This window comes from Podarcis pityusensis, assembly GCF_964106645.2.
Source record: "Podarcis pityusensis genome assembly, chromosome: 13".
Taxonomy (NCBI): Eukaryota; Metazoa; Chordata; class Lepidosauria; order Squamata; family Lacertidae; genus Podarcis; species Podarcis pityusensis.
In genome coordinates this window covers 6326756-6339784 of record NC_138038.1, presented here as the reverse complement: position 1 = coordinate 6339784, position 13029 = coordinate 6326756, and the positions used below count along the sequence as shown (strand labels likewise).

The 13029-nt window shown below is 45.0% G+C and overlaps 1 long non-coding RNA gene across 1 annotated transcript; it reads left to right on the top strand.

Annotated features, from left to right (window-relative positions):
* The first annotated feature begins 3343 nt into the window (after positions 1 to 3343).
* Positions 3344 to 12812, top strand: LOC308460679. Its single transcript, XR_013978716.1, has 3 exons — positions 3344 to 3443; positions 11519 to 11749; positions 12764 to 12812. It is a non-coding gene; the product is annotated as an uncharacterized lncRNA (long non-coding RNA).
* The last annotated feature ends 217 nt before the right edge of the window (positions 12813 to 13029 follow it).

The following is a 13029-nucleotide window of genomic DNA, read 5'->3' as shown; positions in this document are numbered from 1 at the left end:
CAATCGTTCAGGAGCATTAATAAGCTTTCTTCAGCCTGAACAGCACAGCAACCAATGCCAACCAACACCAGCACACGTAGGGATCCGCAGAGTTTGCGCATCATGCGTAACAGACCTCAGCAACTCAGCATTTTGGCTAATCTACTTTATTTACATATAAACACACACATGGAGCACTGCAACATGGCTCCCTCTCTCTCTAACATCAGACAGCAAAGAAAAAAAGAGCAAAGGAGCAATAGTCCCACTTCACGGAACACAGTAACACAAACATCCTGTCTCCGTCACTTCCCACTGCGTGGAGTCAAAACATATACCGTCATGTGATAGACTACAATCCTATGACTGCAATCACAGAGCAGGAATTCTAACAGTGTCCATGCATGTGGTGAAATCTGCCTCTGTTACACAAAGTCTCATGCTACCCATTTTCACCACCACACCACCCTGAATGGTTCTTCGTATTATATTCTTTGTGTTCTATTCACATTGAGGATGGCTGTAGAACATCAAATAATATTGGGGTGCGGAGAGTTCCTGCTGTTTCTGAGGTCTAGTTTAGTGTGAAACTTTTAAATTTTTGTGCATTTCAAAATATTGGGGGGGGGGTGGATAGTCCTTTTGTAAATTCCAGTGCCAATTCAGGATGCAATTCCCACATTGCAGTTTGGAGGAAGCTTGCGGCTGAGAGGGAATTAGTTGCTATAGCTCTGCAATTTGGTTTGGCGTTAATATGCATGCAAGTTGGGATTGGACTGAGACTAAGAGTGGTTTACTACAACCCTTCAGTACGGACCAGTGCTCTTATATACACAATGTGGTTTGGAAGGCAGGCTGAGGCTAAGAGACCAGCACACCACAACCTTGTGCCATTTAGTCCAGTGTTAATATTTCAAGTTGGATAGTGGTGGCTGAGGCTGGTTTGCATAAACACCCCCAAATTCTTAACACTGAGTCCTAAATATTTTATTCTTTTAATAATGCCTGAAGACTGAGAATGGGAGAGTGGCTATCTATATAATCCTGGGAGTCAGTTAAGGCATGGAATATCTTGAAGAGCATTCTATTTTAAGGTGCAGGGGCAGAGTGTATCAACAGAAAAAGAGGGGAAAGCCATTGAGCGATAAAAGCTATCCATAGCAACTTATTTTAATTAAATAAAAGCAATATTGTACATTTTGAAAGGCTCCGTGCTTCTAATGGAGTGGAGCCGCATGCTCGTTTCCTGTATTAAAATCTCAAAGATCCCCTCCCCTCCATCCAATTCCTGCTTGAAAATTGCCCTCTTTGACAACTGGAGACCATTGAAACTAATAACTGAGTGCAATAGTAAATCATAATGGAAGCTGGTTCCTAATGTGTACATAATGGCAGATGCACCGTTGTTGAGCAACCATTCTTCCACTGTAACCTTTGTTTTCAGAAATTACTTTTCTAAATTTGCTGAGAGCGCCTCCCTCTCACTGGTGTGCACAATTCATGCAGCAATGTTCAACCAGGCATCCAGTGGTGAGAGACATTGTCCTTTGTGTTGCAATGGAAAAGAGCAAGTGATTAGTAACCACATTTAGTAGCAACAAGGTAAATAAGGAAGCATTCCTCATTTTGCCACTCCCTCAAAATTACCGAACAAGTCCAATCCCAACTCCAACTCCTCTTCCTCCTCCTCCTCTTCCTCCTCCGCCTCCGCCTCCGCCTCCTCCTCAGGGTATATTTTAAAATGTAGAAATGTAATGTATGAATGGGGTCAACTCTTTTCAGCCCTCTATCTGTACCTCTGTACAGTCGGGTAGTTTCTTTGCATGCTCACACAACCCTATCTCTATCTTCCATCTAAGAAAGCAAGTGGCATTAGTAAGAGTTTAAGAGCACATTCCAGACAGACAAAAACACTCAGAGTGTAAAAGGCATGGCTTGTTGGAGTAACTGGACATGGGAAGTGGTTAATTTCCTTCATGAGCCTAAACCACCCATGGATGAGCTAATCGCAGGTGCAAGATCAGCTAAACCAGTTCCTATGGTAAAGCAGCCCAGTGCCCCAACAATATATGTGATTAATGTATGTCAGCTCAATTAGTTAGTGAGTCCTCAGTCTGTTGGTGTTCGTTGTCAAGTGTTACATCCTAAATTTCCAAAATTTAAAGCAGCGGAGATACAGAGGCATATAGATACATTCAAGTACAAAGTATCTGCAAAAGTCTACAATCTGTATATACTGTATCTACGTCCAGAACTGCTTGAAGGAGCCTTATCTTCTGCAGCAATAAACTATCTGAACCTTTCACTGTTTCCATGTGCTTGACTAGTACTGGGAACAACTTCCACTGTTTGGGTATCTCACCTAGGATTCCCAACACGGCCTGCAGAGAGGGAGCGTGGCCAGGGGAGAGAGGGCCACATAGAGACTCCTGGAGGGCCACATTTGGGCCCTGGGCCTGCATTAAAGATTCAGGATTGGCTGCAGTTCTTTCTTGAGTCTCTCAAAGTCAAGTAAAAAACCTGGGTTTGCTACCACATAATATGGGAAATAGCTTTGAGAAGTGACTTGAATTCTCTGGTTTAAATCTAAAGTCCAGTCATTCCACCATACTGATACATTTCGTAAAATATTTATCGCCGCCCTGAAACTGTTCAGACATTGGTCTCCCTCCTTATATATAAATTTTCATTTGGATTCAAAATGCGGAGACAAGGATTGAAATACCCCAAAGTCATATCTGAAGGAGGAAGAGGGGGGAGGGAAGCACAGGAAAACTGGAAGGTAATATTATCATACAAATCAGACTGTGTTTACCCGAGAGCTTCAGAAAATATCTCAGGGGAAAGCAAGGTAAAAAAGCGGTTTGCATTGTTTCATTACTGTAAACTTTCAGAAAAATAAATATGATTTAAGATATTTCTAGCATCGAGAAAGGCTGTTCTGTTTCTCAGCAGGGGTTCTGACTGTTGGGTTTGGGTTTTCTTGTTTTTCAGTGGCTCAGAGGGAAGATAATTAGAATGAAAGAGCTGGAACTTCAGAAAAATTTGAACAGCAGTTGTCAAACTTTTGAAGCTGCCATCACACACAGACAGTTAGAGAAAGAAAATTGTCAGCTAAGATTCCATGAGGTTTAAAAAGAAAAATTCTCCCAGGCAAGACTAAGAGAGAGGGGTTGGGGAGGGAGGGAGGGAGGGAGAGAGGGAGAGAGAGAGAGAGAGAGAGAGAGAGAGAGAGAGAGAGAGAGAGAAAGAGAGAGAGAGAGAGAGAGACTTTCCTGGCAGGATCCAGGCTGTGTCCAGATGAGGGCACTATCTTGCTAACAAGTCATTCAAATCTCATGTTTCTATGTGCACAATTGGCATAAGAGGATCTTCACATTCTTCCTTTTCACCCACCACATTCATTGCTATTCTGCTGCTTGTCGTCCAAAGCACTGGGTGGACCTGGGCTGAAAATGTCCAAGGTATGTTTATTCTTTGTCACTCCCCTCAAATACTCGCCTTTCCTCCCCTGGTTATTTTACAGGATTCTATGCATCATCCTATGCATATTTAGTTAGAAATAACTCCTGCCATTGCCACTAGGACTTGCTTCATAGGGATGATGCCTAGGATTGCAGCCCTGCAGCACATTCCTATGCATGTCTAACTGTGTTCCACTGGGTTGAATGGGACTTACACCCAGTTGAGCGAGAATAGAACTGCAACCTTAGTTGGGTAAAAAGGAAGAATTTCAGCAGATCCTACTTCTATAATAATAATAATAATAATAATAATAATAATAATAATAATTTATTATTTATACCCCGCCCATCTGGCTGGGCTTCCCCGGCCACTCTGGGCGGCTTCCAAAAGAATATTAAAATACTATAATACATCAAACATTAAAAGCTTCCCGAAACAGGGCTGCCTTCAGATGTCTTCTAAAAGCCTGGTAGTTGTTGTTCTCTTTTACATCTGGTGGGAGGGTGTTCCACAGGGAAGGCGCCACTACCGAGAAGGCCCTCTGTCTGGTTCCCTGTAACTTGGCTTCTCGCAGTGAGGGAACCGCCAGAAGGCCCTCGGTGCTGGACCTCAGTGTCCGGGTAGAACGATGGGGATGGAGACGCTCCTTCAGATATACTGGACCAAGGCCGTTTAGGGCTTTAAAGGTCAGCACCAACACTTTGAATTGTGCTCGGAAACGTACTGGGAGCCAATGTAGGTCTTTCAAGACCGGTGTTATATGGTCTCTGCGGCCGCTCCCAGTCACCAGTCTAGCTGCCGCGTTCTGGATTAGTTGTAGTTTCCGGGTCACCTTCAAAGGTAGCCCCACGTAGAGCGCATTGCAGTAATCCAAGCGGGAGATAACCAGAGCATGCACCACTCTGGTGAGGCAGTCTGCAGGCAGATAGGGTCTCAGCCTGCGTACCAGATGGAGCTGGTAAACAGCTGCCCTGGACACAGATTTGACCTGTGCCTCCATGGACAGCTGTGAGTCCAAAATGACTCCCAGGCTGCGCACCTGGTCCTTCAGGGGCACAGTTACCCCATTCAGGACCAGGGAATCCTCCGCACCTGCCCGCCCCCTGTCCCCCAAAAACAGTACTTCTGTCTTGTCAGGATTCAACCTCAATCTGTTAGCCGCCATCCAACCTCCAACCGCCTCCAGGCACTCACACAGGACCTTCACTGCCCTCACTGGTTCTGATTTGAAAGAGAGGTAGAGCTGGGTATCATCCGCATACTGATGAACACCCAGCCCAAATCCCCTGATGATCTCTCCCAGCGGCTTCATGTAGATGTTGAAAAGCATGGGGGAGAGGACAGAACCCTGAGGCACCCCACAAGTGAGGGCCCAGGGGTCTGAACACTCATCCCCCACCACCACTTTCTGAACACGGCCCAGGAGGAAGGAGCGGAACCACTGTATAACAGTGCCCCCAGCTCCCAGCCCTTCAAGACGGTCCAGAAGGATGTTATGGTCGATGGTATCAAACGCCGCTGAGAGATCCAGCAGAACTAGGAAACAGCTCTCACCTTTGTCCCTAGCCCGCCGGAGATCATCAACCAGTGCGACCAAGGCAGTTTCAGTCCCATGATGAGGCCTGAATCCTGACTGGAAGGGATCCAAATGGTCCGCTTCTTCCAGGCGTGCCTGGAGTTGTTCAGCAACCACTCGCTCAATCACCTTGCCCAAGAATGGAAGATTTGAGACTGGGCGATAGTTGGCTATCGTGGCCGCATCTAAAGATGGTTTTTTAAGAAGCGGTTTAATAACCGCCTCTTTCAGCGGGTCTGGGAAGGCTCCCTCACGGAGGGAAGCATTCACCACCCCACGAAGCCCATCGCCCAGTCCTTCCTGGCTAGCTTTTATAAGCCAGGATGGGCAAGGATCAAGGAGGCAAGTGGTTGGTTTCACTCGTCCAAGCAGCCTGTCCACATCCTCGGGGGTAACAGATTGGAAATGATCCCACACAACTTGACTAGACAGGACTCTAGCACTCTCCTGCCCCGGCCCTGCTCCCACGGTGGAGTCTACCTCTTCTCGAATCTGAGCGACTTTATCTGCAAAAAACTTTGCAAAGTCATTGCAGGAGATCATGTGGCCCCTACTGGGTCCTGATGGAGCAGGTGGTTCCGCTAAATTGCGAACCACCTGAAAGAGTCTCCTGCTGCTGTTTTCCGCAGATGCAATAGAGGCGGTGAAGAAAGTCTTCTTTGCCGTCGCTATTGCCACTTGGTAGGCTCGACATTGAGCTCTAGCCCGTGTCCGGTCAGATTCAGAATGGGTTATCCGCCACCGGCGCTCTAGCCGTCTCAACGATTGTTTCATTGCCCTCAGATCCGTGGAAAACCACGGGGCTGTCCGGACTCCATGCAATCGGAGAGGGCGCTTTGGAGCCAAACAGTCAATAGCCCTGGTTAACTCCACATTCCAGCGGGCCACCGGGGAATCAGCTGAAAGGCCATCAACATGGGATAAAACATCCCCTACCACTCTCTGGAAACCATTTGGATCCATTAAGTGGCGGGGGCAGACCATCTGAATCGGTCCCGCCTCCCTGCAGAGGGGAAGGGTCACAGAGAAGTCCAGTTGCACCAGGAAGTGATCTGACCATGGCACTTCTTTGGTTTCGCTTTTACTTAGTGTCAGATCACCAACATCCATAGAGGTGAACACCAGGTCTAAGGCATGCCCGTGGCTATGAGTTGGGCCAAACTTATTCAGGGACAGCCCCATGGAGGCCATGCTTTCCACGAAGTCCCGAGCGGCCCCTTGTAAGGTCGTGTCGGCATGGATGTTAAAATCTCCTAGGACAACCAAACTAGGTGTCTCCAGGAGGACATCCGCCACGACCTGAAGCAGCTCGGGCAGGGAATCCTTGGTGCAGCGGGGAGGTCGGTACACCAATAGGAATCCTGTACTGCCCCTATTGCCCAACTTCCAGAACATGCACTCAGAGAACTGGGTCTTTCCAATAGGACGCCTGGTGCAAACTAATGACTTCCTAAAAATCACTGCAACCCCCCCTCCCCGCCCACAAGGCCTGGGTTGCTGTGAGTAAGAGAAACTTGGTGGACAAGCAGCGGCAAGGATTGGCCCATCTGCTTCATCCAACCAGGTCTCTGTCACACATGCTAGGTCAAATCCTCCATCCACAATCAGGTCGTGGATGGCAGAGGTTTTATTCATCATTGACCTGGCATTGCACAGCAACACTTTCAGGTCATGTGGGTTTCCCTTGTTGATTCCAGTATCCTTCCGGTCAGGACCAGACCTGGAGGCAGGGATAGTCCTCAAACAACGACTAAGCCTGCTTCCTCGGTAATGACATGGTCTGGTCTTAGCGTAACTCCTCCTCCGACCCGTGATCACTGAGATCGGTTGTCCGAGTGCATCCCCCCCTGTGGAACCTGCCCCAGCCATTTTGTTTGCTGGGACCCACTCCCAGGCAGCCCTGACCCCTCCCCTTAAAATCAAATTAAAGCCTATACAAAAAAACAAACTAACAGAACAATAAAACTATAAAAACAAAAAACAAAGTTACAAACACAACATAATTAAATTAAACAAATTCCCACACCCAACTAAACATCCACCCCACCCCACACACCTGAGGCCTCCCTGGAGCCCCATAAGCTGCGGAGGTGAGTATGGGGCCCACCCCCAGGCCCAAGGTGGAAAATGGGCTTCAAGGGGGAGCAGTCCTCCCCAAGACTCATAGGCAGAGCGGCAGCAGCGATGTCCCGAAGCCTCCTTGGAGCCTAATATGCTGTGGTGGAGTATGGGGCCCGCCCCCAGGCCCAAGGTGGAAAATGGGCTTGCAGGGGGAGCGGTCCTCCCCAAGACTCCTGCCACTTCTCCAGCCACACCAGCAGTTAATCCACCCGTGGCTTACTCCCAAGTAAGCACACATAAGATTCCAGTCTGAAAACATTCTTGTGATGACTCACTTACTTGTTTTATTTGATCAGATAAAGGATGGAATACCAAATCGCTTCGTGGATTTCATTTGGGGAAGATTGCACGGCGTTCCTTCTTAAACACAGCTATTAAAAATGCACAGGCTCTGCCTCATGCAACTAGAGGAAATAGTTGTTGGCTTCAAAAGTATGAAGCAGCAACCTTCAAGCTTAACATGAGTCAACAGTGTGATGCAGCAGCAGCAGCAGCAGCAGCAGCAGCAGCAAAAAAAGGCTAATGCTATTCTAGGCTGCATCAACAGAAGTATAGTGTCCAGATCCAGGGAAGTAATAGTCCCACTCTATTCTGCCTTGGTCAGATCAAACCTGGACTATTGTGTCCAATTCTGGGTACCACAATTTAGGAATGATGTTGACAAGCTGGAACGTGTGCAGAGGAGGGTAATTAAGATGATCAAGGGTCCAGAAGCCAAGCCTTATGAGGAATGGTTGCTGCATATCTCAAGGGTTGTGACATGGAGCATGCTTGTTTCTTCCTGGAGGGTAGGACTCAAACCAATGGCTTCAAATTACAAGAAAAGTGATTTCAACTGAACATCAGGAAAAACTTTCTGTCAGTAGGAGCTGTTTGACAGTGGAACAGTCTCACTCGGGAGGTTGTGGGCTCTCATTCCTTGGAGGTTTTTAAGCAGAGGTTGGATGACCATCTGTAATGGATGTTTTTGAGTTCCTGCATTGCAGGGGGTTGGACTAGATGAATCTTGGGAACAATTCCAAATCTACAATTCTATGGCTCTATGAGTGAATTTCTCATCTTTCCCTTCTGGCTCCTCTCTGCAGCTCAGAGTTTATTTGAGGTAAAGTGACGTCACTTGATTCAGTTTCCTTTTTTTCTGCCATCTGGCTTGAAATCACATTGGTGGTCCTTTGTATGGATTATGTGATGATAATGATTATTTATTCAATTTATATACCACCCTTTATCAAAAGATCTCAGGGTGGCATACAGAATCAACAACATGTTTTGCAGGGCATAATGATACAAACATAAAACAAAGCATAATAATTGACAGCATCATAATAAAAGCAGCATCATAATAAAAGCAATTCTAATAAGACACACACCTTCCACCTTTAACCTTTAATGGTGGAAGGAACCAACTGGAGAAGCACCAACAGAAGAAGACTCAGAGCCCAGGGAGTGGTGGTGGGACAATAATGAGTGGCCAGAGGGAGAAGAGGGAGCAGACCGAGAGGAGGAGATGTCAGAAGCTGAAGAGGTACCAGGGCTTAGTGAGCTGGGAGAGGCTGTGGCAGAGAGAAGTCCGGAATCAGAGGTAGAAGTTGGAACAGAAGAGCAGGATGAGGGAGGCCAAGAAGCAGAGATGAGTCAGGGTGGTGAAGAATCTTGGGTGTCTCCCTCATCCTGCTCTCCTGCTTCAGCTTCAGCTCCCTCAACTGTTCTTCATAAGGCTTGGTTTCCAGACCAAGCAGTTCAGAAGCAGCCCCCTCAGCACCACCTTCTGAGATCAGACCAGCAGGGAGGACTAAAACCAGTTCCATCCTAGCAAGGTGTCCCAGAATGGTACTCTGTTGTTAACAAGAGCTGTTAACAAGGATGCAGATTCCCAACCTAGCTCCTAGTTGAAGTTATCAGCTGCAGCAGCTAAATCCAAATCAGAAACCAGATTGAAAGGGATCTAGATAATTATTTTCTTGGTTTTCTTAATGTGAGGTTCATGAAGCAATATAATAGATGGCTTCAGTCTTGCAAGAGTCTTCCAGACATAGTAAAGCTGGTTCCTTTCCCCCACCCATTTTTCAGTCTCGGGACAGATATCATTTGGTGACAGAACAGGCAGTGATGATAAGGATGACTTTTTAACACCCACTTGAATCACACACTGAAAGCTTGTCATAAGACTCCCGCATGAATCTAGCTAAGTATAAAAAGTGCCTCTTCAGTGGCTCGTTGAAACAGATGGAATTACGCCTACTACTGCATGATTAAATTATTATGCATAATGATGCTAATGATATTATGCCCCATCTCCAAGCAATCTAAGTCAGCCCAGAATGTTATTCCTTTTCTACATCTCTAAAAGAGGTGCCGCCATAAGAATCCAACTGTATGAAGAAAACATATATATATATATATATATATATATATATATATATATATATATATATATTCATTCATTTATCTACCCACCCACTCAGGCCATTGACATGCTGCTTTTTAACCAAGTGGTCCACACAATGACCAACAATAACTGAGAACAGAACAATGAAAATATTAAAATACAGGGTGAGTCCTTTAAAAGAGGCCCCGTGGATACAGAGTACACCTGTTCCATGGGGCCTCTTTTAAAACACTCACCCTGTATGAATTGCTGTTTAGTGGTGTCTGACTCTTCATGACCCCATGGACCAGAGCATGCCAGGCACTTCTGTCCTCCACTGCCTCCCACAGTTTGGTCAAACTCATGCTGGTAGCTTCGAGAACACTGTCCCACCATCTTGTCCTCTGTCATCCCCTTCTCCTTGTGCCCTCAATCTTTCCCAACATCAGGGGCTTTTCCAGGGAGTCTTCTCTTCTCATGAGGTGGCCAAAGTATTGGAGCCTCAGCTTTAGGATCTGTCCTTCCAGTGAGCACTCAGGGCTGATTTTCTTAAGAATGGATAGGTTTGATCTTCTTGCAGTCCATGGGACTCTCAAGAGTCTCCTCCAGCACCATAATTCAAAAGCATCAATTCTTTGGCGATTAGCCTTCTTTATGGTCCATCTCTCACTTCCATACATCACTGCTGGGAAAACCATAGCCTTAACTATACGAACCTTTGTTGGCATTATGAATTAGAACACTTAAATCAATGATATTGCACAAAGAAAAAAGAAATGATATTGCACAAAGAAAAAAGTGTGTATCTGAAGAAGTGTGCATGCACACGAAAGCTTATACCAAGAACTAACTTAGTTGGTCTTTAAGGTGCTACAGGAAGGAAATTTTTTTATTTCAAAGAAAAAAGAGAGCAGTTAAGCAGGATCATAAAGGAAGAGCACAGAACTAGCAGAAAAAACTCAACTCAGGAAGGTCTAGTGACTTTTACCTTTTTAGAAAATAACAACTGTTCTTTTAAAAAGGTAAATAGCATGGATCTGATAATGAAGATTTTGTGTTGTGTCTGCAATGCCCTAAGCATCTGCTGAATCTTTCCTACAGCAACGTTCCAAAATTTAAGATACATTTGGAAGGTTCAGATGAGATGTTGGATTTTCAAGAGAAGAAGAAAAAGAAGAAGAGTTTGGATTTGATATCCCGCTTTATCACTATCTGAAGGAGTCTCAAAGCAGCAAACATTCTCCTTTCCCTTCCTCCCCCACAACAAACACTCTGTGAGGTGAGTGGGACTCAGAGACTTCAAAGAAGTGTGACTAGCCCAAGGTCACCCAACAGCTGCACGTAGAGGAGCAGAGACGCGAACCCGGTTCCCCAGATTACAAGTCTACCGCTCTTAACCACTACACCACACTGGCTCTCTGAAGAAGAGAAGTTAAAGTTTCAAGATGGTGAATATTCCTCCCCCCCCCCCCATATATATATATATAGAGAGAGAGAGAGAGAGAGAGAGAGAGAGAGAGAGAGAGAGAGTTTTGTTATCTTTTCCAGACCTGATCCTGGCAACCATCATTCTATAAAGATTCTCCTCCCTCTGCTTTTCTCCATGTATCATCCATGACAAGACCAAGCCTGTACAACTGATTACACTCCAAGACCATAGTGCAGCTCACCATTCATATAGGTAACCCGTTTGTTTTTTATAACCCCAAATAGGCAACAAAAGCAGATTTACAGTTCAGCCCAAACCATGTCTATTAGAAATTTAGCCCTGTTGAATTCAATGGATCTTGCTCCCAGGTCAATGGGATTAGGCCTGCAGCCTTATTTAACCTCTGGTGGCTGCATTTAACCTGATCATTGTTGCCATCCATCTGTCTTGGGAGACCTTTGAGTATGAAGTCAAACTGTTCAAAGGTTACGGCACCTGCTGTGGCTGTAGAGACTGATACGTTCTCACCTCAACTCTCTTTGGCATATTTGTCTCTCTGCTGTTCTATTATGCCTTCAAGGACCAACGGACACCTGTTCAACCTGGCATGCCAAGTCAAAAATGTGGAAGGTCCTCATCCAATGGATGTTGTTTGCAGATAATGCAGCCTTGACCACACACTTTGAGGAAGCTCTGCAGAGACCCATCAACTGTCTTGCCCAATCCTCCAGGGAGTTCGGCCTTACCACCAGTCTGAGAAAGACCAATATCCTGAGTCAGGATGTCGCCAGCCCTCCATGAATCAGCAAAGGTGAGCACATGCTTGAGGTGGTAGAGGTTTTAGTCTACCTGGGTTCCACCATGACCAGCAACCTCTCCATCGATGCTGTGCTGGACAAACATATTGGCAAGGCAGCTATGGCAATGGCTCGCCTTGCCAAAAGAGGATGGGAGTATGTGATGTAAACATCCAATACCAAGATGAAGGTCTACTAGGCTTGAGTGTTGAGCATGCTGCTTTATGGAAGTGAGTCTGGGTGATTTAAAATTTATACAGGTCTGAGCTAGACCCAATGAGGTTAATATGCCTGTGCTTTCTCTGTGATTCACCTAGCTTTTATTAAGCACCATTTGGGTGAACTTTTTTTCCTTGCACAGATTAATAGTTGCTCAGGAAACAGTTGCAATTGGATTGTGTGCCATAAAACTTCCAGATTTTTGCTAGCACAGGCATAATTGTTTAAATGTTCTTGGTGTAGTAGCACAATAAGTACTTCCAACTAAAACCCCATTGGGCTGTGCCCTGATTTTGTGCAACTTCTGTTCATTTCAGTGGGGCTTAGGCACGACAACTATCCTCTGTATACTTCCCCTCCTCCAAATACACAGGCCAATGCATTACGAAAATAATATACCGGTACCAATGAAGAAAACATTGGTTTCTTAAAGACATTTCTCTAAGCAAGGATATTCAAGCTTTTTTTATCTTCCCAACATTGGAATGTAAACACAATGTGAAATGAGATTATAAATTTCAGAACAGGTTATTACCATTAGGGTTGTATTGATCACTAGTTATAAAATTGCTATATTACACATTATAAAACTTTTTATATATATCCCAGGGAAATATTGCATTAAAACTCTAATAAATTGCAACAGTTTAATCACTTGGCAAATTATTTGACCCCTTCAGCTCCAATTATGCCCTTTCACGGTACTTGCATCATAAAAATTCAGATGGCTTATGGGGGGGTTGGTTTGGGAATAGAATAATTTATGCTACAGCCACTTTTATCTAATAATTCTATTTTTTCTTCCTTAGGTAAGTTCAATTTTTTAATCTTTCATGATATCACTTACTGCTACAGCTCTCTGTTGCCAGTTGGTGAATTAATGTAAGTACTTCATTTTCAGATAGCATCGTATTTCATAACTCCCAACTTTATTATAGTTTTCTTGACTTAATTATAAATCATTTCAATACCCATTTAGAAAATATGAGCATCCCTGAGATTGCACTTCTGTTTCTAGTCTAGTTTTACAGCACTGCATTCATTAGTTTTAATTAAATATTTATCGAATTTTCCA